Below are 24,921 nucleotides of genomic sequence, written 5' to 3' on the forward strand. Positions count from 1 at the left end.
TACAATAATAATGAAAGACAACATCTAAAAATGAAACATTACTGTGTAAAAGTTTTAAAGTCGTCAGTTTGATTCAATCTTGGTGTAAAAACGTCTTTTGACTGTGATCAGCTTTACAGGAACATTATTATCTCCTCTGCATCTCCACTGTATTGATCCAGATATTAATCAATGATCTGGGCAGAAGAAAAAGACCCAGAAAGGAGAAAATAGTTTTTCATCCAGTAACTTGTGGATGTTTGTTGTTAAAGTTTCAGTCAGTCGGATCCATCCAGTCGTCTTTCACTACATGACCGACTTCAGTTCCTGATCCTGTTTAAAATAGTTTTTGTTTACTTTTCTAAATAAAAAAACAAACATTTCAGAATAATTCAAGAACCCTGGCAGGAAGGTCAAAGGTCACCATAGACATTAATTAGCATTAGCATTAGCTAACATCATTCAACTGCTACACATTTAATTATCTTTTTAGCTCTGATGCTAAATTTTGGCCAGAAAGTTCATTTAAAAGTCAAATAATAATAATAATAATAATAATAATAATAATAATAATAATAATAATAATAATAATAATAATAATAATATAAAGAATCTGAAACATAGTTCACAACATTTTTAAAGTTTAACATTTTCCTAAATGGCAAAAATTTCACAACTTTTCAGTTTCTAATCTTTTTTATTTTTCATTTTATCTTTGGTCTTTCCATGATGATTCTCACCTGATCCTCCTTCACTACTGAACATAAACTTCTTTAATCTTTGGCCTCTCTTAGATGGAGGCTTTAAGTTGTTCAACTAGTTTGTCTCAAACGTTTCCAACGAAAATTAAAAACCTGCAGAGTTACAAACAGGTTTTAAGTTGCTGCAGCCGTTCACTGGAAGATGTTTACCAGTTTTCTGTCTCTGCTGTGCAGGAATGTTTCCTCGTTGCCAACATGCCTGAAAAAAAAAGGTTCAACCTCCAAACATTAAGATCCGTCCAGCAGGAACCTTTTCTGATGTGTCATAAATGGAAGGTGAAGGTTTCAGATCAATGTTAATCAAACTAGTAAATATCATTTAACACAAAATTCCTGATGCAGGAATTTCCTGGGAACACTTCAGGGTGGGGTCATAAGGTCGTCCATCAGCGGCCCGCTGCGTTTTTGGGTTAAAAATATTACAAAGTTTTGAGTGTCATAATTCAGAGGAGGGTTGTGAAGCCCTCCTCTGATTGTTTTACTGATAAAAAGTGAATAATCTGTTTCTCCTGATCTTATTGTTCCTGACTCACCTCAGGCTCCGCCCCTTCTCACTACAGTACAACAGTATCAGCCCGGCAGGCTGATGAAGCAGAGGAAACCCTGACTTCTAGTTCTAGTTGGTCTCTTGCTGCTCTTGTTCTGGTCCCTCACTAGGAGCCAGTGACTAATAACTTTAGCAAAACACATGAGCTTTTCAGTCAATTATTTCTTAATATTGATGAATCATGCAGATTATTTCACTGATAACATTTATAACATTTACCCAAATTATGAGTGAAACAATCTTCCAATTAAATAAGTAACTAATTCTCCTGGCAAAATTGAATAAATTATAGGTAATCTTTATTATTGCAAACCTTCATTCTGTCCACCAGGAGGCAGAAATGAGTAACAGATGTTTATTTAAGACTCATTAATCATCAGATAAAAGCTTTACATTTAATAACATTCTAAAAACAGCAGAAATTCTCAGGAAAACATAAAAAACAACAAAAGTTAATAAAAATGAGTCATAGGAGACAAGAAATATGATTAAAAACAGCAGAATAACAATTAAATGATCATAATGTCCATCATATTAATGTTAACCTAAATATCTATTTTCATTTGATTTTATCTCTGATTTGACTAAATGTGTTTAAATTGTCCTTCTTGTGTTTCCATCCAGTTCAAACTGACTTCAGGTTCTTCAGACTTCACACAGTCAGACATTAGAAGCAGAAACTATTGAGCAGGTTTCCTGTTTCTCATCCTCATACAAAATTTACACAACAGTGAAACTTCTCGGCATCGAATGCTAATTAATGAGTGGAATTATTGATTTCCCTTTAAACTAATCAAAACTATTGATCACATTGATGAGCTCTAAATAAAAAACTGTCATATTTCAGAATTTTAAAGCTCCAAATCTGGTGGAAAAAGCCTTAAATTCCCAGATGTTGAGGAGCCGTCGGGTCCAATCAGAGTAAAACTTGGTGCTGATCTGCAGGATTCTTCAGAACCGACCCGGTTAGCGGGCCGGAAGCGGCTGCATCTGCAGGGAGTCGTAGGTGTCTCTGGTGACCGAGCTCAGACCCTGAAAGCAGCCCATCAGTTAATCAATCAGCTGATCAGAGCAGATGTTGGACGGGTCGGTCCGGTCCGGTCCGGTCCGGTCGGTACTCACCTGGTAAACCTGCTCGTTCTTCCGCTGACGCTGCAAAAACAAGAGTTTTAATGCAACCGGTTCCAGAACCTGACAGAACCTCATCGTGTTCAGACGCTCACCTCTCTCCTCACAGGAAGCTCTTTATACGTCGGTTCTGATCGTTTCTGCAGGCCCTGAAACCCAACCAGAACCAGTTAGATAAACATCCAGAGGTCACTGCGGTTCTGGTCTGGACGGTTCGTCTGGTACCGTGTAGGTGGAGTCATCCGGCGCTCGGCGGTTCTGAGAGACACAACGAGAAGAAACAAGATGAAGCATCTGAACAGAACCAGAACCTTCAGAACCGGACATCTGGACTCACCCGTCCTCGCTCCGGGTCGGTCATCAGCGGCTCGTAGGTGTCGCCCGTCGCTCTGCTGAGAGACTGAACACAAAAACACATGAAGACGAATTCAAGAAAAATCTGAGCTGCGACACGACGAGACGACGGGACTCACAGCGTAGGTTCCATCGTCTGAGCCCTTCGCTTTGGTTCTGAAGAACTGGAACACAGAAGGTCCAGAATAAGTTCTGAAAACTCACAAACCGTCTGAAAGAACGAATTTATAAAAATATGTTTGTGATGACAGTTTGTTATGAAGCTGATCGACTGTGAAAATATCGACCTGCAGCAAAAACCACCAATCAGAGCCAGGAGGAGGGGCTTAGTGCTGTCAATCATCCTCATGTATTCGCTGCTGAATGTGTTAAAGGCAGAAAAATGACTTTATGTTTCAGGAAAACTGTTTATTGTTTTCCTTTTTCTACCAAACAAACAAGATTTAATCTCAACCAGCTTTTTATTGAAGGATAGTTTTGATATTTTATTTCACTTGTTTTATTGATTTTAGATATTTAAAATGTTTTCCAGTTCTAGAGCTAAATGGTCATTAAAATGTAAAGTTTACTGATCTGTCTTCTTGATTATGATAATCTTGGTCTTAAATAATAATGTGTTCCTGGTTTGACCCGTCATGGAAACATGTTCTGCCTGGTTCTGTTGGGTTTGGACCCACCTTCTCCTTGATGAACATGCCGGTCATGATGAGGCCGTAGAGACCCAGAAACCCGTCCAGGTCTGGCTGCAGCTGCTAGAATATGTGTGTGTGTGTGTGTGTGTGTGTGTGTGTGTGTGTGTGTGTGTGTGTGTGTGTGTGTGTGTGTGTGTGTGTGTGTAGAGGGGATGTGATTTAATGCTTAGGAACATTTTCCATCAGCAACAAACTCAGCAAGATTTAAAGAACAATGGCTACAGAGGAGGAGGAGGAGTCTCTGTGGTTACTAACCAACAGCGGATGAGGAAGAGTGAGGATGGGGACACAATGCAGACTCAGCAGATTGTAACGTTTTCCACGTACCGTTCCTCCAGCGGTTCAGTTCAGCCTCCAGCCTCTGGATGGCGCTCTTCAGGCTCTTGTTCTTCTCCTTCTCGTATTTCTTCTTCCACTCCTCTGCGGTCAGCTCCAGGTTCACACACACCGTGTTCTTGATGGTCTTCGCCCTGAACCAGACAAGATGGCCACCATCAGTCCATCACAACATCTGCACATCAGGAGGGTTCAAATGTATTTGGGACAAAATAACTGCAAGCCAAAAAAATGACATTTTTAACAAATAAATCACAAAAATTGTTGTGATTCTTTTAATATTCTCAACAATAAACAAAGCATAAATATTAAAATTAAAAAGTAAAATTACTCAGAGAATTTTTTGTAAATTGAAAAAAACTGAAAAAGTATTTATCTACTCTTGCTAATAAAAATAAAATGTCCTGGAAGCTTGAATCCAGCAACTAAAAGCAGATTTTAGTTCATAGATGTGAAGTTTTGAGTAAAGACAATGAGTGCATGTTCTAGATACCATGACAATAGAAGGGAACCAAAAGCTAGAAACAGATGATCACTGTGTGATGCATCTAACATGATTTTCATTTAAAAGTTGTAGTTTTGTCCTGATTTATTTTCTTTTAGTGCTTTGAGTCCCGCACTAAATCAGTCCTCGGGCCGTAAATGGCCGCGTCCCTCACTTTGAACACCTGAGTTAGTTTGCAGAACTGACATCAACTTTCACCTGCACACGACCCAAAGATCTGAAACACTGCAGGCGAACATACATGACATCTGACACGCATGGTGGTGGCAGTATCATGATGTGGAGCTGATTACACTCTCAATTCATTGCAGAGAGAGGACACAATAAAAAAAGGGAGCATCACTTTTAAATTCCCCAACTTTACTTCAAATCAACATCTACAGATGGGGTGTCCAAACTGCGGCCTGAGGGCCATTTGAGGCCCCTGAAATGATATTTGTCGGCCTCCAGACAACAAGTCAAGAAGAGCCTCCAGCACAAGCAACAAGAATGCAGCGAATGGTTTCTGGATGGTAAGACAACCACAAAACACTTGTCTTTTCCAGCAGCCATTGTATCAAACATACTGAAGCTCAGCTTGGGTTGCTAGGTAACTGTTTGCTAATTTGTGACGTTACATTCTGGAGGTTTTTAGTAAACAAAGAAAACAACAACAAAATAACATTAACATTTAGTTTTTCGCAGCGTTTGGACTGTTCCTAGAAGCAGCCGAGATCCAAAACCTGAATGTGTTTCCTTTAGCTGTCGCTCCAGAGAAGAAGCCAGGAGTACCTCTGTCCAAACATGAGCGTGGACTTGGTCTCGGCCTCGTTGTAGACGGACGGCGAGCAGCAGATGATGATGGTGGTGCGGCAGTTTCCTCCCAGGGAGTCCTGCAGGATCCGGGTCATCTTGCTGTCTCTGTACGGCACGTGGGTTTTCTGGGGGAACCGGGATCAGATCAACCATCTCCAACTCGCTCCATCAGAACCTCAGGGAGAACCAACTCACCGTTCCCTCAGCCAGAGCCGAGATGACGTTCCCCAACGCCGACAGAGATTTGTTGATGCACCGCCCCCTCTGCTCCGGTCTTGCTGACCTGTCAAACAATCGGACTTTATGAATCTCACAGCTCAGCAGAGGAATGCGACCTCATTAATCTCAGACTGACCTTCTCGCTGCCGGCCAGATCCACCAGGTAAAGCTTCCCTGACAGTTTCTTCTCTCGTTTCCACGTTTTCCTGCTTGATGTTGATCAGAAAGATGCTGTGGCTGCGAGAGCTGTGCTCATTCATGTCTGCAGCAGAAAACAGAAAAATCATTCATTAAAAAAAATATATATCAGTCATAAATCATCTTCTGCTCATTGTATGTAAAGAAAGTCCCTTTTAAATAAGCCAACGCCACATAGGCAATGATGACAGAAGATAAAAAGTCAATTAAAAGATTGTTTTAATCGATTTTCTGCAGCAGTTGCACATATAATCATTTTACCAGATTGTGTTTTTTGGTGAGAAAAACTTGATTTCCCAAGAGATCGTCTGATTTTACTCCATCCAACAACATAATAAAGATATTTAGTAGGAAAAATAAACCCTAACAGGAAATATTTACCAGCAAAAATATGTTTTTGAACAAGATTTTTGATATCTTTATGGAAATATAATTTTTTAACCAAATATTTTTCTGCAAATGCATTTTAAATGCTCTCGGGCTTACTGCACCCTACTGGCCAAAAGTAGGTAGTTCAGGGTTATTTTTGTACTTTTTGATGTGAAATTTCATTTTGCCACAGAAAATCCACAGTATAGCAGCTGAAACTGAGAGAAAATGTGTTATTTGTCTAAATGATATCAATAAAGGCATGCAGCAACAAAACACAGATCAAAAATTTCATGATTGCAGAATTAACTTCAGTATAAAACAAAAAATGGTAAATCTGCAGCAGGCACAAAACATGTCTTAGACTTGTTCTACATATTTTCTGTTTTTGTGAAAAGTTATAATTGAATAAATGTGATAAATAAATATGTTTACGTACTTGTCACTGCCACGTGCCGATTGGCCTTTCCCTCGTCGATGACGTCCATCACTTCCTCAGGACTGGACACGAAGCGCTCAGTGCAGCCCTGAAACAGAGAGCAGGCCGTTACAGCTGGAACAACATCATTTACAGATAAAAACATCGAAAATATGTTTGTGTCAAACCAGATCTAACCCTCATTGAAGAAGTTGAAACTCGTCTTACTGACCTTCACATAGGGCACTCTGTTCTTGTCTTCATGCAGCGAGGTTCGTCTTCGACACTGAAAGCAAGACAAAGATCTCAAAACTCAGCTGGTGCTAGAATTGAGAAAGATCCTCAGTAAAATGTGGATTCCTGAAGGTCAGAACGTGGAAGTGGGAGAACAGACTCACCGTCCAGCAGGTCTCTGATTTTACCCAGGTAGATTTCAAAATAAGAAACCTGCAGAGAGAACACACAAATTTAGAGTCTGGTCACTGCTTACTGAGAATTTAAACATTTTGTATTTATTATTACTCTAATCATAAATGTAAGGTCTACTAACCTGGTAGTCACGTACGACAAGGGAATCAGTGACTATAAATCTTTATGATCAATTAGCGTATCAGAAACTAGGTTCATCTCAGGAGGAAAAAGTGAAACAAAGAGTTGAACAAAACACATATTTATTACACATTTTGGCAATAACACGAACAGAACAAAATAGTCAATGTTTTCCTCTAGGAGTCCTAAGTCAAGTCAGTCAAGTTCAGGGGTTTCTTTTCCTTTGATTCGGTTTCAGTTCAGTTTTCAGATCTGAATGTCATGTTGTAGCTAACCCTAACCCAATCCCACCCATCTAGTGGAACAGAAGGTTCTTCTTTGGCATCGTAGTGGACACAATGTGAATCTGATCTTGTGGATCCTGGCTCGCTGTTTTTCATCTGTTGTTCCTCAACACAAAAAAACCAACAACCTGCATGTAGCATAAATATCTTTCACTTTAGTGTTATTATGCAACTCTAAGTCACCTCAGTGAAATTTTATCTCCTCTCCGTGTAGATAAAATTATTTGTACTTGTGATAAATAACTTTTGTCTTTTAACTCAACAAACATCACAAAAATAATATTCACTGAATTTACATCAATATCTTATTTTTTAGCACTCTTAAATTCCTTACAGCGAAATAAATTAAATACCTCATCAGTATCACCATTTCAAAAGAAAAGGTGCAATATTAGCAGAATAGCCTTTGAGTTAGCTAGAAACATTTCTAATTCACTTACAAACATCATGTAGAAAACATGCATTCTGACCCATAAACAAGTATCGCCGATTGTTTTGTTTTTTCCTTTCAACTTTAAACTATAAAATTTCATGACAATCCAACCTTTAATACAAAACAGCAAAACATTTAGCTTGTGGCTAATCGATAGCTAACGAGCTAATTGTAGCACAGAACTCACCGGAGATTCGCAGCAAGAAAAAGAAATAAATTAAATCTCAAAATCTAATTCTACATTAGAGAGATTTAATCTAAAAAATTCTTTAATTTTTAGATTAAATCTAAAAAACATCGACATGACGGCACCAGGTCCAGTTGTGGTTCTGCCCTCTGACCTCTTGGCCTCCTCCGGCCTGTAGGTAGAGATAGGCCAGGTTCTGGAGCCACAGTGATGCTGATCGGTGATACGAACTGGATTCTGATCCGAATCCTGAGACGGATTCAAGCTGCAGCTTCAACATCAGAACCAGATGAAGTTTCTTCTAAAGAACATTTCAGTTTGAGTCTCTGAATGTAGGAACTGATTTCATAAACACAAGAGAGTCAAAGAGAACCGGGTCAGAGAGAACCGGGTCAGAGATAGAACAGGGTCAGAGATAGAACCGGGTCAGAGATGGAACCGGGTCAGAGATGGAACCGGGTCAGAGATTAGATGTTAATGTTATTTAAATACTTTTATGAATTGATAATCATTTCAGTTTGAGATGAGTAAAATTTAATTTGCTGCTTTTGAATAAACGTTTATTGTTCAAAGAGAAAAACAACAGAAGTAAAATGTATTATTTCAAATGAAAGCTAACAAAGGAACTCGTTTCTATGGCTCTTAATGTGAAAGTACTCACCGGAAAAGAATGTAGTTTGTAAACGCTCTAACTTTATCAAGTAGGTGTAGTTATCATCTGGGTCCGCTAGAGGGCAGAAACCGCCCTGCTCTGATATTAATAGTTCAGTTCGCGGCTCTGCAGCTAAAACATCAACATTATTCTGACTGTTTGCAGAATAATTTAACTTTTCATAAATATTTTCCTACCTTCAGACCGGAAGCTCAGCATCTTATCGCCTCAACCAGAGTTTGTTTCAGCTCTGTTGGAGCTGAAGCTCCAGTTTTAAGAACCACAGCTCCTCTGAAGCCGCTGCTGGTCTGTTAGCATCTTAGCTCCGCTCAGAGTCTCTGCGGGATGTTTTCAACTCTGTGGAGATGCTTCTAGTTCACACTGACAGATAAAACTCTGATTTCATGTTAAAATATGAAGAAGATTTAAGAAATAACAGAAACACCAAGAGAGCAACAAGGGCTTCATTAGCGGGAATCTAGCTAACTGCTAACTTAGCCTTCTGGCCCCCTAGTGGACACTAGGGGCCCAGACTGTCCAACGTCTTCAACTACAACAAGAGTAAAGCCAGAGAGCATTTATGTGAATAGCACTTCCTTTGGATTCTTTCAAAAATAAAACAATGACCTAAATTCTCCCGTAAGTACATTTTAGCTTGTTTGTTTATTATTCTATCAGAAAGCATAAGTGGGTAATTTACTTAGGAGATATAGATGAGTTATCAATATGTTAATAACACATCTATATATCAGTCAATTAGACCGACTATAATAATATTAATAATAATATTAATATTTATAATGAAAATGACATAAATGTGATCAACTTAACAAACGTCTGAAACCAGCTGCAGCTCTACAAACTCACCTCTATATTGAGAGCGGGGAATTTCCGCCCTCTCGTGTCCATAGTGGGAACTACAGTACTGATAATGCTGCATTTACTTTTAATATCAATTAATGTGGAATTTAGAGAGAAACTAACAGTTTTCCTGAGACATATCCGCAGTTTTCTGACTCATATATTATACTGACACATTTTACTTCACTGGTTGGAGTTATATATGAAATGAAAATAGATGTAAATCATAAAATAAAGCTGCTGTTTTAAACGTTTTTTCTAATAAGATTTTTTTTCTAATAAAATCTTGCAGTGACTTTTATTTAACAGTAATGTAAATCTGACTTGATCTGACTTCATAAACTAAAACTTAAAACAAAAATAAACATCAAAATGACTGTAGTTATGATAGTTCACCACCAGAGGCAGTAAGAACTCAATCAACCATCATAAAACTGATAAACTTTAAACTTTTCACTAAATTGTTTCTAATGACAACAGCTTTATTAACTCAATCCTATGAATAATAATCTATATATTTTATACTTGTATGTTATTAGAGATGGAGATAAATTGTTAAAATCATTTAGACACAAAGTGAACAACAACTACTCAGAAAGTAATCATTTTTATTACTCTTGATAAAAATGTAGCTGAAAAAACATTACATTTCATTCTGTAAAAAAATATATATATATTAACTGTGGCTAATTTTGAGAATCAAAGTGTCAAAAAGCTACAAATATTAACAAAAACATATTTATTAGTGATAAGCTTCAACCAGCTGAGATCAGAGCATCAAGCTGGATAAAATCATCGAAAGGACAATTAATAAAATGGAAAAGCCAATAAATGTTTTGATAAATAAATAAAAAATATCCGCGCACTGTAGCAGATTAACTTTTAATTTTATTTTCTGGAAGAGACTCGTTTTCTACCGCCCTCTTGTGGTCACACATTGTAACTACACACTAAAATCATTTACGCTACTTTAATAATAAATCTATGAGCGATTATTAATTTCCTTAATCCTTTATACAAGTTTAATAATACATTAGTGAGTGATTATCAGTGAACTGAAGTACACTCGCTGCTGTTCAGCATCAGAGTTTAAATCTGCAGCTGCTGATAATCAGTTTTTTGTGTAAAACAAGATGCTGCTAGTCAGTTAGCATCGTTAGCTCCGCTCAGAGTCTCTGCGGGATGTTTCATCTCTGTGGAGCTGCTTCTAGTTCACACTGACAGATAAAACACTGATTTCATGTTACAACAGGAAGAAGATTTGAGAAATAACAACAGAAACACCAAGAGAGCAACAAGGGCCTCATTAGCCGATCGGCAGCGGGAAACCAGCTAACTGCTAACTTAGCCTTCTGCCCCCTAGTGGACACAGTATGTAACGACAAACAGAGTAAAGTTAGAGAACTAATATGTGATTAGCACTTCCTTTGGATTCTTTCAAAGTAAAACACAAGGAACTAAATTCCCCCGTAAGTACATTTTAGCTTATTAGTTTATGAATGTATCAGAAAGCATAAGTATGTCATTTTCTTCCGATATGGTATAAATTACATTATTGGGCTTTGAAGCCAAATTATCGTAATTATTCTGTTTTCCAGAAAAAATAAATATTTCAAAAATATTCTCCTGACAAAACAGAAAACAAAGCATCTTGGCGAAAAAACCCGTGAATTATTTAATCAGGAAACATTAATATGTAATTTACTTGATATATAGATGAGTTATCAATATGTAAATAACACATCTATATGTCAAATCAACTATCAGTTCGTTAGACAGACCATAATATTAATATTTATAATGACAACTCGCCTCTATATTCAGGGCGGGTATTTCCGCCCTCTGGTGGCCATAGTGGGAACTACAGTCCTGATAATGCTGCAGTAGTTACGTTTAATATCCACTTAATGTGGAGTTTTGAGAAAAACTAACAGTATTCCTGAGTCCTATCCACAGTTTACTAACTCAAATATTATTCTGACATATTTAAATTCGGTGTTTGGAATCTCTGCGGGATGTTTTCATCTTTCTGCTTCTAGTTCACACTGAAAATCCAAACATTAAACATGAAAAAACCTTACGGGGAATAATTAAATGTGAAAAATTGATACAGTTTAAAATATTACGAGTGGTTGGATTCAATGAAAATTTGTTGCCGAGTCTGCAATTAATTTTTCGCAATCAATCAGAAAACCATGACTGAGTTAATCTGTGAATTGATGTATCACACACATTAATGTTATTTAAATACTTTATCTGTCTGAAGAAATAAGAAAATTACATGTGGAAAAAACCTCAGCGGAGTTTAATTTGCTGCTTTTGTGTATGGTTTTGTTGTTTAATAAAAGTTAAATATATTATTTCAAATAAAAGCAAACAGTAAAATGACCCGTTTCTATCGATCTTAATGTGAAAGAACACGCCGGAAGTGAATGTGCAACGTTAACTCTCTAACTTTATGACGTGGCTGTAGTTACTATCTAGATCCACTAGAGGGCAAATACCGCCCTAAAATGATATTAATAGTTTAGGAGCCACAGCTCCTCTGAAGCTCCTGCTGGTCTGGTAGCATCGTTAGCTCCTCTCAAAGTCTGCGATCTGGTTCATCTCTGTGAAGCTGCTTCTTCTTCACAAACAAAACATTGATTTTATTTAAAATATGAAACAGATTTAAGAAATAACAGTAGAAACACCAAGAGAGCAACAAGAGATTCATTAGCTGATCAGGAGCGGGAAAGTAGCTAACTACTAACTTAGCCTTTTGCCCCCTAGTGGACACAGTGTGTAACGACAGCAAGAGTAAAGCTAGAGAGCAGATATGTGAAAAGCACTTCCTCTGTGTTCTTTCAAAGTAAAACACAAGGAACTATATTCTCCTGAAAGTACATTTTAGCTTGGAAGTTTATTATATAAGAAAGCTTAATTGTGCAATTTTCTTACGATATTATTATTATATATAATTGGGCCAAATTATAGTAATTATTCTGTTTTCCAGAAATAATTATTTCTTAAAAATTCTCCTGACTAAACCAGAAACTCAGCATCTTGGCAAACAAACCTGTTATTGTATTAATATGTACCTTATTTGGTAGATATAGAGTTATTTGTATGTAAATAACACATCTACATATTAAAGTCCATTAGACAGACCACAATATCAATATTTATATGAGAAAGATAAACGTGATCAACTTAACAAAGTCAGAAACAGCTGCAGCTCTACAAACTCACCTCTATATTCAGAGCGGGTATTCCGACCTCTGGTGCCATCGTGGGAACTACAGTCTTGATAATGCTGCATTATTTACATTTAATGTGGAGTTTAGATAAAGACGAAGTTTTCCTCAGTCATATTGACAGTTTACTAACTCAAATATATTCTGATATATTATAATTCATTGTTTGGAGTTATATAATGAAGACAGATTTAAAAAGAACTAAAGCTGTGTTTTAAACTCTTTACCAGAGTTTAGGACAAAGAATTTGATCATTTCAGAAAACGGCCACATGACCATGATAGCGATTGAGTATGCAGATCAATCAAAACCCAAATTAACGAAAGGTTTTCATCACGGGAAAATTGGACAGATAAAGTTCTCTGAGCCACAAAGAAATCCCACAAAACAATGTGGCACATCCAGTTCACTTCAGAACAATACGCTTATTGCTTGTTGTGTTGAGCTTTCTTGCAGATTCGTGATTTTTCTGATCAGACTGAATAAAATCCTGCTCTTTAAAGCTTTTTAATGAAATTTATGATTCATGTTTTTGCTCAATTCAACTTTTCTAACAAACTCAGAGTATTTTTCTCTCTTTTGTTTCTGCAGATCATCAAACAGATCAGATGAAAAATAAAACTGAAAATCTTCAACAATCGACGTCTGGAGAATATTTGAATAGAAAATGTTCTGAGGTCGGTGAGCGCCTCGTCCGTCGGCCTGTTGCTGCACCTGCACATGTAACCAGCGGAAACGCTGTCACCATGGAAACGACACCTTGGTCCAGACCCGGAGGAGGCAGCATCATGCTGAGGGGAAGCTGGTCCCAGTGGATGCTTTTCAAGTTCATAGTGAATGTAAAAAGCTTCAGCATATAAAACATTATTTTATTAAGATAAATATAGCCTTCTCAAAAATAAAAAGACTTTTTACTCTGAAGAATTTTAAAGAAGCAATAAATGATAATTAGTTTCATTAGAATGAAAAACTATTTTGGATAAAAATCTAATTAAAACTAATATTTTTCATGATGACGACTAAAAAGAATCTGAATTTGTAATAAAAACTTTTCCTATCAAAATAAAACCCAATAAAAAGAGAAAAGTGTTTTGAAGCCATACAGTAGAAAGATAAATAAAGCGTACTTCTAGAGGAGGAGTCGGTCCATGGTGACCTTCAGCGTCTCCTTGACCTCTTTGAGCCGAGACGGCGAGGCGGTCGGCGTCTCCGTCTCTGGAGACTCACTGGGACGTCCTCCTGTCCCTCTGCCTGGTGGAGAACAGCAGATGCTCCAGGACAGCAGGACGCCGCCTTCCTTCTAATGCAGGAAACACAGAGAACCCGCAGCATGACGCTGCCACCGCCGGGCCCCCAGGGGCCGCTGGAGTCTGGCTGCTGCAGCAGCAGCACAACAAGCTGCGGCGATGAAGGCCTGGAGGCGTCTTCATCACTCTCTGTCAGCAGATCTCAGTCCGTTTTCTGCTGATGTGAAGAAAAACAACAATTGACTGAAGCAACGTTTCCATGAAATGAAAATCAGGTAAATAATTTAGATAAGTCATTAATATTCATGGCAGACACGATGAAAACAGTTTCTGAATAAACTTTATTCCCAATAAAGAAAATACAGCAGCAGGCAGTAATATGCTGGAGATGCTGAGGGAACAAATCCACAGTTTACAAATCAAATTCAGGTTAGAAGTTTCATAGCTTTAGAGTCGATGCACATCTTTAAAGAGTCCATAAAACATCTTAGAGAAACTGTAAAAACTCTGAAGTTGGTTTGTTTTCAGCTCATTTACAGCATGTAGAGAAACTTGGCCAACAGGATCACAACGTTTACAATATTTTCTTTCCAACCAGATTATTATTGGAAATACCAAAGCAAACATGTTGAACAGCAAAGGAATAAATATATTACATTTCCAACTAAAGACAATATTGAAGACACAGAAAAACGTTTTCGAAAATTCCCAAAAAAGGGTGAAAGTTTCTGGTTCCAAGTTCCTCTTTGGCCGAAAGGCAGCAAATATTCACCAGGATGATGATAATAATCATATTATTGATTCTCTGCTAGCTTTATCTTGTGGTTGTGTCCCACAGAGGGATCACAGCAAACATTAAGTGCCTCAAACAAAACCAACCAACAATGAAAAGTTGTTGGCCCCGCCCTCACAGCTATTACTAAAGACAAACAATCAGAACAAAGGAAAACAAAACTCTAAAAGACAGCAAGCGGCACTGCAACCACTGTAAAAACATAAAACGACTGATACTTATTCAATCATTTTAATCAAGTCAATCTAAACACACATTAAAACGCTGCCTGCCTGCATGGCACAAATCACCATCAGCTCAAATCTGGTGGATCCACCAAATAAGAACAAAACATAAAAACATGCAATTCATCTTTAATAAAACAACAGTATAAAACGTACCTACAGCGTCGAGCACCAACACCCAGGTAACGTGACTCCCGACCATCAACCAACAACGTGTGACCCAACCACACCTGAATCAACAGGAAATCAACACCTGACCTCCAGTTTCCCCTTGATGGAGCCTCAGGCTGCGGGGAGAGCGACACCTAGTGGCGCCACCTGTTAATGACAAAAGGAGCAAAGAGGATCGATATTTGGAAAATATTTTATTCAGTTCTGAATTTACAATATTTAAAACCTGCAGAAAACTTTGACGCCTCCCGTACTTTATTATAGACACAAAACACTTTCTTGGCAATAACCATGTTTGTTCCCAATCAATATCTGAATAAAGATTGTTCCAATAAAAGATTGAAGCAGCTTTGCTAATATTATTCATCTGAATTATTTCTCTAATATGTTGATTTCTGGTTTCATACTAAAGAACGGCTCTGAATGACCAATAAATGACTCTGGAAATCTGGAATATTGGATCTGGTCTCAACTTGAGGTTGATATGAGAAACTTGATAGAAAACAACAGAAAATTCTGCAGGGAAAATTATATTTCCTAATAATTAACCATCATTAAACAACTGTTTACAGATAGAACATCATTCCCACATAGTTCTAAAGAAATAGGGATTTATGCTTGAAGCTAATGTTTGGTTTTTCCCAATAAAACAGTTATGAGGGGAAAGTTATGCTTATGATAATGTCCAGGATAAAAGTTGTTGTTTATGGAAGCTGTATAAATGAACTGGGAGCTTTTCTATTTTCTTGATAAAAAGTCTTTAAACCAAAGATTTAAAGACTCTGTAGGAAGATTAGAGTCTAATGAACAAAACACAAAGTTTATAAAACCTGATGATCATTAAACTGTTTGAATCCAAATGTTTCCATCATCAACATCGATGCTCTGAGCTGCAGCTTCAAATACAAACATTATTTTCACATCATTTATGTGAAACTTTTGCTAAAATCATTCCGGCCTCAGAACCAACTCGGTACCGGTACTGTTATCGGTACCGGTCCATTCTCCGAGAGAAAGGATAATAATGGAACCATCAGTTTCTAGCAGGTGTGTATATTATCGCTCGGTACCAGAGTTACAGAGACAGAACCGGGTCCCGGACGGAACCGGGTCGGTCGGTACCAGAGAGCAGGCCGATGAGCAGCATTACCACCCATCCGGACCAGGCGTCCAGGAGGCTCTTGATCAGCTCCCAGATGGACTCTTTGCTCTTGCTGGTGATCTGCGGGACAAACACGCACACGGTGAGCGGGTCGGCATCGCCCCACGCTCCGAACCCAGCCCTCCAGAACCTTTCGGTGCCGGTCCGTGTCCCTGGACTTCTCCCTCAGCCAGTCGATGGTGTGAAAGTCCTCGTAGGTCCCACGTCGGGGAACGGCTCGTCCAGGAAGTCCATGAGCGACCCGGCCCGTTCATGTCCTCCGTGGGAGTGGGGAGGGGACACCTGTCCACGGAGGACATCAGCAAGCTGCGCTCGTACCGTGATGCCATGACAACGGGCCTTACCTTCTGCCGCCGCCGCCATGTTGTCCTCTTGGACGCGTGGACTAATCCCGGCAGAACATCACGCAGGACATTTACACAACAAACCCACGAAGAGACCAGCAGCGACACAGACTGAGGCACCAGCCCGCAGCTCTCGCGTTACCTACCAGATCTCGCGTTACTTCACAGCAAAGCTCGTTCAGCAGTGAAATGAGCGATAAATACCGGAAGCAGGTTTTAATAAATTGATGGGTCACAAATTAATATTTTATTCTCTACAATAAATATTACATCAGATTATTTATGTTTGACTTAAACATTAGAAACGAAAACAGCAAAATAAAACCAGGAGTTATTCTGACATCTAGTGGTCAAAATCTGAAACTACATCATCATTAATGGCCACAAATATTTTAGTTAAACTGAATTAAAATATCAAAATATGGAGATATAAATTATTCTTGGAGTATTTGTGATTAAAACTTGTTATAATTTCCATATTTGTATAGTATTTATATTCAGCCTGCATTAGAAATTCCTCCAAAGAGAATTATTACACTGATGATATTTTAATATATGTCTTTATTTTGAAAAGCAACAGCGCCGCTCAGCCACTGACGTTTTATTAGAGCAGCTGATTAAAGTTCACTGCTTAGAGGCGAATCAAACGGATGAACTGAACGTTCACTTGTTATTCTCATTTATTTCACACAAACATATTTTTCATAGAAATTATTTATAAAGTTTGATTAGTTCTTACTGCCATCTGGTGGAGATCTGTGGTAACTACAGATATCCTTTATCGATCATTTATTGATATGTTGTAATTTTCATTTTGATCAAGTCATAAAAATGAGCTTCTAATAATGTTGTTAAATAAGAGTCACTATAAGTGAAAAGAAAACTAAACTAAAAATCCTCCCTGAAAATTGAACTGGTTGAGAATTAAAGGCTGAAAAAATATAATCATTAAAAATATATTTACGTTCAAATCCAAACATTAAACATTTAGCAGGATGAAAACTACTGGAGAAAAATTAAATATGAAAAATTAATACAGTTTAAAATATTACGAGTGGTTGGATTTAATTAAATTTTGTTAATTGAAAATTTGTTAATCTCATAATTAATAAAAAAAAACATGACTGAGTTTAATCTCTGAATTAAGGTATCACACATTAATGTTATTTAATACTTTTATCTGAAGAAATAAAAAAATTACATGTGGGTGGAAAAAACCTCAGCAGCGTTTAATTTGCTGCTTTTGTGTATAATGTTTTTGTTTCATAAAAGTTAAATATATTATTTGAAACAAAAGCAAACAGTAAAACACCCCGTTTCTATCGGTCTTAATGTGAAAGTACTCACCGGAAGTGTATGTGTAATGTAAACTTTCTAACTTTATGAGCAGCTGTAGTTACCATCTGGGTCCACTAGAGGGCAAATGCCGCCCTAATATGAAATAGTTTAGGAGCCAAAGCTCCTCTGAAGCTGCTGCTAGTCTGTTAGCATATTCTAACAGACTAGCAGGACTCTGAGACTCCGCTAGCTCCGCTCAGAGTCTCTGCGGTCTGGTTCATCTCTGTGGAGCCGCTTCTAGTTCACATTGACAGATAAAACATTTATTTCATGTTAAGATAGGAAGAAGATTTAAGAAATAACACAGAAACACCAAGAGAGCAACAAGAAAGCCGATCAAGAGCTGGAAACTAGCTATCTGCTAACATAGCCGTCTGCCCCCTAGTGGACACAGTGTGTAAATACAAGAGTAAAGTTAGAGAGCTGATATATGAAAAGCACTTCCTTTGGATTCTTTCAAAATAACACAATGACCTAAATTCTCTGTGTTTTATTGAGAATTTAATAAAACACTTAAGTACATTTTAGCTTAATGTACTTAAGCTAAAAGTACATTAGCTTAAGTACATTAAGCTAACTTAATGTACAGTAAGTACATTAAGCTAACTTAATGTACAGTAAGTACATTAAGTTCATTAGCTTTATGTACTTAATGTAACTATCAGAAAGCATAACTATCAGAACTTATGCTTTCTGATAGTTTATTATCTTATCAGAAAGCAAAAGTATGTAATTTTCTTACGATTTGATGTAAATTATATTATTGGGCTCTGAAGCCAAATTATCGTAATTATTTTTGTTTTACAGAAAAAAGAATTATTTAAAACATATTCTAACTAAACAGGAAACTCAGCATCTTGGCGAACAAACCTGTTAAAGTATTTCATCAGGGAATATTAATATGTAATTTATTTAGGAAATATAGATGAGTTATCTGTATGTAAATAACATCTATATATTAAATCAACTGTCAGTCCTTTAGACAGACCATAATAATATGAATATTTATCATGAAAATGATATAAACATAATCAACTAAACAAACGTCTGAAATCAGCCGCAGCTCTGCAAACTCACCTCTATGTTGAGAGCGGGATATTTCCGCCCTCTGGTGCCATAGTGAGAACTACAGTCTTGATAATGCTGCATTATTTACATTTAATGTGGAGTTTAGAGAAAACTAACAGTCTTCCTGAGTCATATTCACAGTTTACTGACTCAATTATCCTGATATATTTTTATTCAATGTTTGGATTTATATGTCATAAAACTGTTTTAGATCATAAAATAAAGCTGCTGTAATAAACTCTTTACAAGACGTTTTATTTCTAATCAAACTGAATAAAATCCTGCAGTGACTCTTATTTAACAACAGTAATGTAAGCTGACTTGATCTGACTTTATAACAGTGAAAATTAAAACAGAGAGAAACATCTGGTTGAACAATTTCTATTGATGATGTAAATAATGAATAAATCCAGAACGACGGCAGGATGACCGATGGAGAATGTCCTGATTGTGAGGAAAATTAACTGTTTCATCTCATGAACATATAAACTTTTATCCAAGCATTAGAGGTGGAGTCGCTCGTCCATCTGTATCAGCGCTGAATTTTCCTGCGTACCTGAACACATCTTCAGTAAAACCAGCCTCACTGAAGCCAACAGACCAGAGCTACGTTGCAGGAAAACTCTGAAGCTTCTTGCTGGTTTTGGCCTCTAACTGAGACGCGCTCTCATAAGGATGAAATGTTGCACTAGGTGCAGGAGATGACCTTTAACCCCTGGTCCAGGTTTTAGGCGGGTGTTGAGGTGAAGAGCGAGGCTCCTGATCTGCTGTGAGTGACGTGACACTCGGTGGAAGTTCTGCATCCTGTTGCAGCTTCATGTTGGAGACGTGAGGTTTTGCTTCCTGTCAGGGATTTGATGGGAAACGAGTCACAACATTCAGATGATTTCGTCACTTTGACGATGCAAACTCTGGTTCCTCAGTGTTTGGTCTGTCAGAACGCTGGCTCAGGTTTCTCCTCTAGTTCTTTAAACTTGTTCCACTTTAAATCCACACAAATAAACCACAGAAAGTTATTTTCTCATCTTCTGATGCAAATTTGCATCCATCAACAAAAGCAGGAAATAAAAACTGTTCTCCTTGAACAACAGCTGTGCAAACTGATCCCATCACATCTGTGAGCAACATGGAGTCGATCTCTGGTTCACCTTTGACCTTTCTTCCTTCTTGTTGCATCAGAAACTTAAAGTGAATAAAGACGTTTGAGTGAAACCAGGTTTCAGGTGGACTGAAGTCGTCTTCACTGTGAACTTCATCAAACTTTCTGCTTCACAACAAAACTTTCAAATCCAAACACACATCCAAGCAGCCGAGTCCAAATGATCCACGTTCAAATATTGTTTCTTTCTCTGCAGGATCTGGTCAGGACGTCCTGGATCTCAAGTGGATTTAATGCCACAGATCCAGAGGAAGTTTTACTGTTTGGCTCTGAATCTATAGAGCTGCTATCATGTCTGATTTTAGATCAACTTTTTCACCTCAACAGAATAAAATGACATTTTGTCCATTAACAAACTCTTTAAAGCTTTTTAATGAAATTTATGCTTCATGTTTTTGCTCAATTCAACTTTCTAAAACTCAGAGTATTTTTCTCTCTTTTTGTTCCTGCAGATCATCAAACAGATCAGATGAAAAATTAAACTGAAAATCTTCAACAATCGACGTCTGGAAAATATTTGAAATAGAAAATGTTCTGAGGTCAAAGGTCATCATCTTGATCCAGAGTCTCTTTAGACTCAAACTGCTGCAGCTTCAACCTGTGAGGATCAGCAGGACACAGAGACGTTCTCTACTTTACAGAGATCATCAGATCTTCCACCTGCAGAGAGAAGAAGGAAGGAGAGCAGATCAGTGAGTGTTTCCAGTAGCAGTCAGTGACGCAGCACATCCAGTAGATGGTTTCCAGTCAGACTGATCTCAGAGCTGACCAAGATGAACCTGATCAGTTGTTCCTGTTGAACTGAGAGAACAAGCAGGTCTGAGATCAGATCTGCTGCTGTTTGATGAATGAGGACCACTGTCTCTAGACATGTTGGACGCTGGAGTCCAGCTGGACGTCCTGGAGACATGGACACAGCAACAACACAGCAAGCTGCTGCTCCTCTGATTGGCTGATTGCTGTGTCCAATCAGGAAGCCTGAACCATCTCCTCCCACTGAGAAGCTGCAGCTTTACTGGGACTGGATCTTTGCTTTGATGCTGACTGGGTTTAGTTCAATGCTGACAGCAGCTGGACTCACTGCAAACATTTACTTACTCTAAAGTCTCTACAAGATCCTTCAGCTGCTGAACATCTGATTTCTCCAGGTTGTTTCCTGTCAGGTCCAGTTCTGTCAGACGGGTCGGGTTGGACTTCAGAGCTGAGACCAAATAATCACAGCTGATCTTTGACAAACTGCAGCTCCTCAACCTGAATAAAGAATAAAAGATGTGAACCACAGGATGCAGGTTAACCAGTCCAACAGAACCAGTTAAAGATTCTCTGAATATTAATGCCAACAAGCTGCTGCTCCAATAAAGACCTGCTGACTTCAGAACCAGAACCAGAACCAGAACCTGGTACTGGGTCATGATGTGTTGGAGGATTTTAGTCAGTAAAATCATTCCAGGTTCTGATCAAAGTGTTGAAGCATCTATCATTGATTATTGATTTGTTCCTGTCAGATTCCAGGAATTCACTTTTCTAGACTGGATGACCTTTGACCTGCTTGACCTGAGGGGGATTTCTACACACTGGGGTCCGAATGCTGTCCTGTTCTGACCTCAGATCAGCAGGTCCAACTCAGTTACACAGAGAAACTAAATTAAACTCTGGATCCAGGAACAAACTCAGAAAATATTGATTAGATCAGAAGAAATGAACTTTGATTGATGATCAATTATATAGAATTATTCACAGAAATATCAATAATTATATCATTAAAATACATCAATGTCTCCAGTCTGCAGCCTTCAGTCTGTAGAAAACCACAGAGATCCTTCAGTCCAGAATCTTCCAGGTAGGTTCTGCTCAGGTCCAGTTCTGTCAGACGGGTCGGGTTGGACTTCAGAGCTGAGAACAGAGACGTCCAGCTGGTCTCTGATAAACTGCAGAACCTCAATCTGAATAAAGAATAAAAGATGTGAACCAACAGGATGCAGTTAAAACTGAAATATGAACAAATCAATAATAAAATGTATAAATTAATTTCCCTGAATGTAAAAGAAACATGATGAACTGATTCTAACATCTGATCCAGTCAAACTGGTTTAAAGAGTCCAAACCAGCAGAACCAGAACATTTGATCAACAAAGAAAGTCAAAGTTTGTCTCAAAGTTTCTGAGGATCTTAAACTCAGTGGATGTTTTTCTCTCCATGTTTCCTTCCAGGCTCTGGATTCTCCGACTGCTCTGTCCATCATTGATCTGCTGATATTTTATGGCTCCAGTTTTTCTTCATTAATCTATTAATGATGTTTTTCTTGCTGCTTGTATTTGAACTGCAGCTCATTGCTCAGTATGACAGATGGAAACGGGTTTGATTTCAATCCTTTTATAATATCATCACATTCTGAAAGTTGATCATTTTGTGCTGATTCAGTTTCTGAACCATCAACTAGAAAATATTGATCCTTTTCTCTGTGAGGTCATTGTGGTCATTTGGTTCTGGTTCTGAATCGTTCATCAGAGACGCTGCAGAAATGGGAATATTGATCAGGATATCAGCATCTTTAATCTGGTCTAGTTAAAGCACTGCAACACCTGGACTCTGTGAACCTGGACTGGATCATCATCAACTAATAGCAGGAGATTTAAAACTAATGTGGGATTTATGGATCTTAATAAAGGGACATTTCATGTTGACCTTTGACCTGCTTGACCTGAGGGGGATTTCTACACACTGGGGTCCGAATGCTGTCCTGTTCTGACCTCAGATCAGCAGGTCCAACTCAGTTACACAGAGAAACTAAATTAAACTCTGGATCCAGGAACAAACTCAGAAAATATTGATTAGATCAGAAGAAATGAACTTTGATTTATGATCAATTATATAGAATTATTCACAGAAGTATCAATAATTATATCATTAAAATACCTCAATGTCTCCAGTCTGCAGCCTTCAGTCTGTAGAAAACCACAGAGATCCTTCAGTCCAGAACCTTCCAGGTAGGTTCCGCTCAGGTCCAGTCCTGTCAGACGGGTCGGGTTGGACTTCAGAGCTGAGAACAGAGACGTCCAGCTGGTCTCTGATAACCTGCAGCCAAACAATCTGAATAAAGAATAAAAGATGTGAACCAACAGGATGCAGTTAAAACTGAAATATGAAGAAATCAATAATAAAATGTATAAATTAATTTCCCTGAATGTAAAAGAAACATGATGAACTGATTCTAACATCTGATCCAGTCAAACTGGTTTAAAGAGTCCAAACCAGCAGAACCAGAACATTTGATCAACAAAGAAAGTCAAAAGTTTGTCTCAAAGTTTCTGAGGATCTTAAACTCAGTGGATGTTTTTCTCTCCATGTTTCCTTCCAGGCTCTGGATTCTCCGACTGCTCTGTCCATCATTGATCTGCTGATATTTTATGGCTCCAGTTTTTCTTCATAATCTATTAATGATGTTTTTTGCTGCTTGTATTTGAACTGCAGCTCATGCTCAGTATGACAGATGGAAACGGGTTGATTTCAATCCTTTATCATATCATCACATTCTGAAAGTTGATCATTTTGTGCTGATTCAGTTTCTGAACCATCAACTAGAAAATATTGATCCTTTTCTCTGTGAGGTCATTGTGGGTCATTTGGTTCTGGTTCTGAATCGTTCATCAGAGACGCTGCAGAAATGGGAATATTGATCAGGATATCAGCTTCTTTAATCTGGTCTAGTTAAAGCACTGCAACACCTGGACTCTGTAAACCTGGACTGGATCATCATCAACTAATAGCAGGAGATTTAAAGCTAATGTGGGATTTATGGATCTTCAATAAAGGGACATTTCATGTTGACCTTGACCTGCTTGACCTGAGGGGGATTTCTACACACTGGGGTCCGAATGCTGTCCTGTTCTGACTCAGATCAGCAGGTCCAACTCAGTTACACAGAGAAACTAAATTAAACTCTGGATCCAGGAACAAACTGAGAAATATTGATTAGATCAGAAGAAATGAACTTTGATTGATGATCAATTATATAGAATTATTCACAGAAATATCAATAATTATATCATTAAAATACCCCAATATCTCCAGTCTGCAGCCTTCAGTCTGTAGAAAACCACAGAGATCCTTCAGTCCAGAACCTTCCAGGTTGGTTCTGCTCAGGTCCAGATATGTCAGATGGGTCGGGTTGGACTTCAGAGCTGAGAACAGAGACGTCCAGCTGGTCTCTGAGAAACTGCATCCACCCAATCTGAATAAAGAATAAAAGATGTGAACCAACAGGATGCAGTTAAAACTGAAATATGAAGAAATAAATAATAAAATGTATAAATTAATTTCCCTGAATGTAAAAGAAACATGATGAACTGATTCTAACATCTGATCCAGTCAAACTGGTTTAAAGAGTCAAACCAGCAGAACCAGAACATTGATCAACAAAGAAACTCAAAGTTTTCTATCAGTCTGGATGAGTTGAGCTATTTCTGCTGGTTCCTGATCATCAGACCCGACTTGGTAAATGGATCAGAACCAGTCAGGTTCTCATTAATGGCCTTTGGGTTCCTATTAAAGCTGCTGAAAGCCAATGGAGGCCATTATTTCCTCAGGAGACGGTTCCTCTCTGACCCGGCCCAACAGAACCACAGCCTCAGGACAAAGCTGAGGAACCTGCTGCTGCTGCAAACCTCACTTTCATTCATTGCATCTAGATTTGCTTTTCTACAATCAGTGGTTTCTTAGACGTATTAATGAGGATTTGAACTCGTCAGTGTTTGTGGCTCTGGAGGATCAACATTTCATTCTGATGTAAAGAATCAGAAATAAAAGCATCTGAATCTTTACCAAATGAAACATCTCCATCATTCATTCACAGCATTTCAATTATTTTACTCATTTGTGTTCATCAAAAACATTTTAAAGAGAAAAACTGAAA

The 24,921-nt window shown here is 38.0% G+C and overlaps 1 long non-coding RNA gene and 1 pseudogene across 1 annotated transcript; both read right to left on the reverse strand.

Moving 5' to 3' along the window:
• Nucleotides 1-24,921, reverse strand: part of LOC129356435 (NACHT, LRR and PYD domains-containing protein 12-like) — a 60,762-nt pseudogene that overhangs the window by 22,053 nt on the left and 13,788 nt on the right.
• LOC129356440 (uncharacterized) lies at nucleotides 13,838-16,274 on the reverse strand. The gene is made up of 3 exons (XR_008605406.1): nucleotides 16,061-16,274; nucleotides 14,924-15,085; nucleotides 13,838-13,964 (listed from the first exon to the last, which is right to left on the reverse strand). It is a non-coding gene; the product is annotated as an uncharacterized LOC129356440 (long non-coding RNA).

This window comes from Poeciliopsis prolifica, unplaced genomic scaffold (assembly GCF_027474105.1).
Source record: "Poeciliopsis prolifica strain line A6 unplaced genomic scaffold, Auburn_PproV2 SCAFFOLD171, whole genome shotgun sequence".
In the NCBI taxonomy this organism is placed as follows: Eukaryota; Metazoa; Chordata; class Actinopteri; order Cyprinodontiformes; family Poeciliidae; genus Poeciliopsis; species Poeciliopsis prolifica.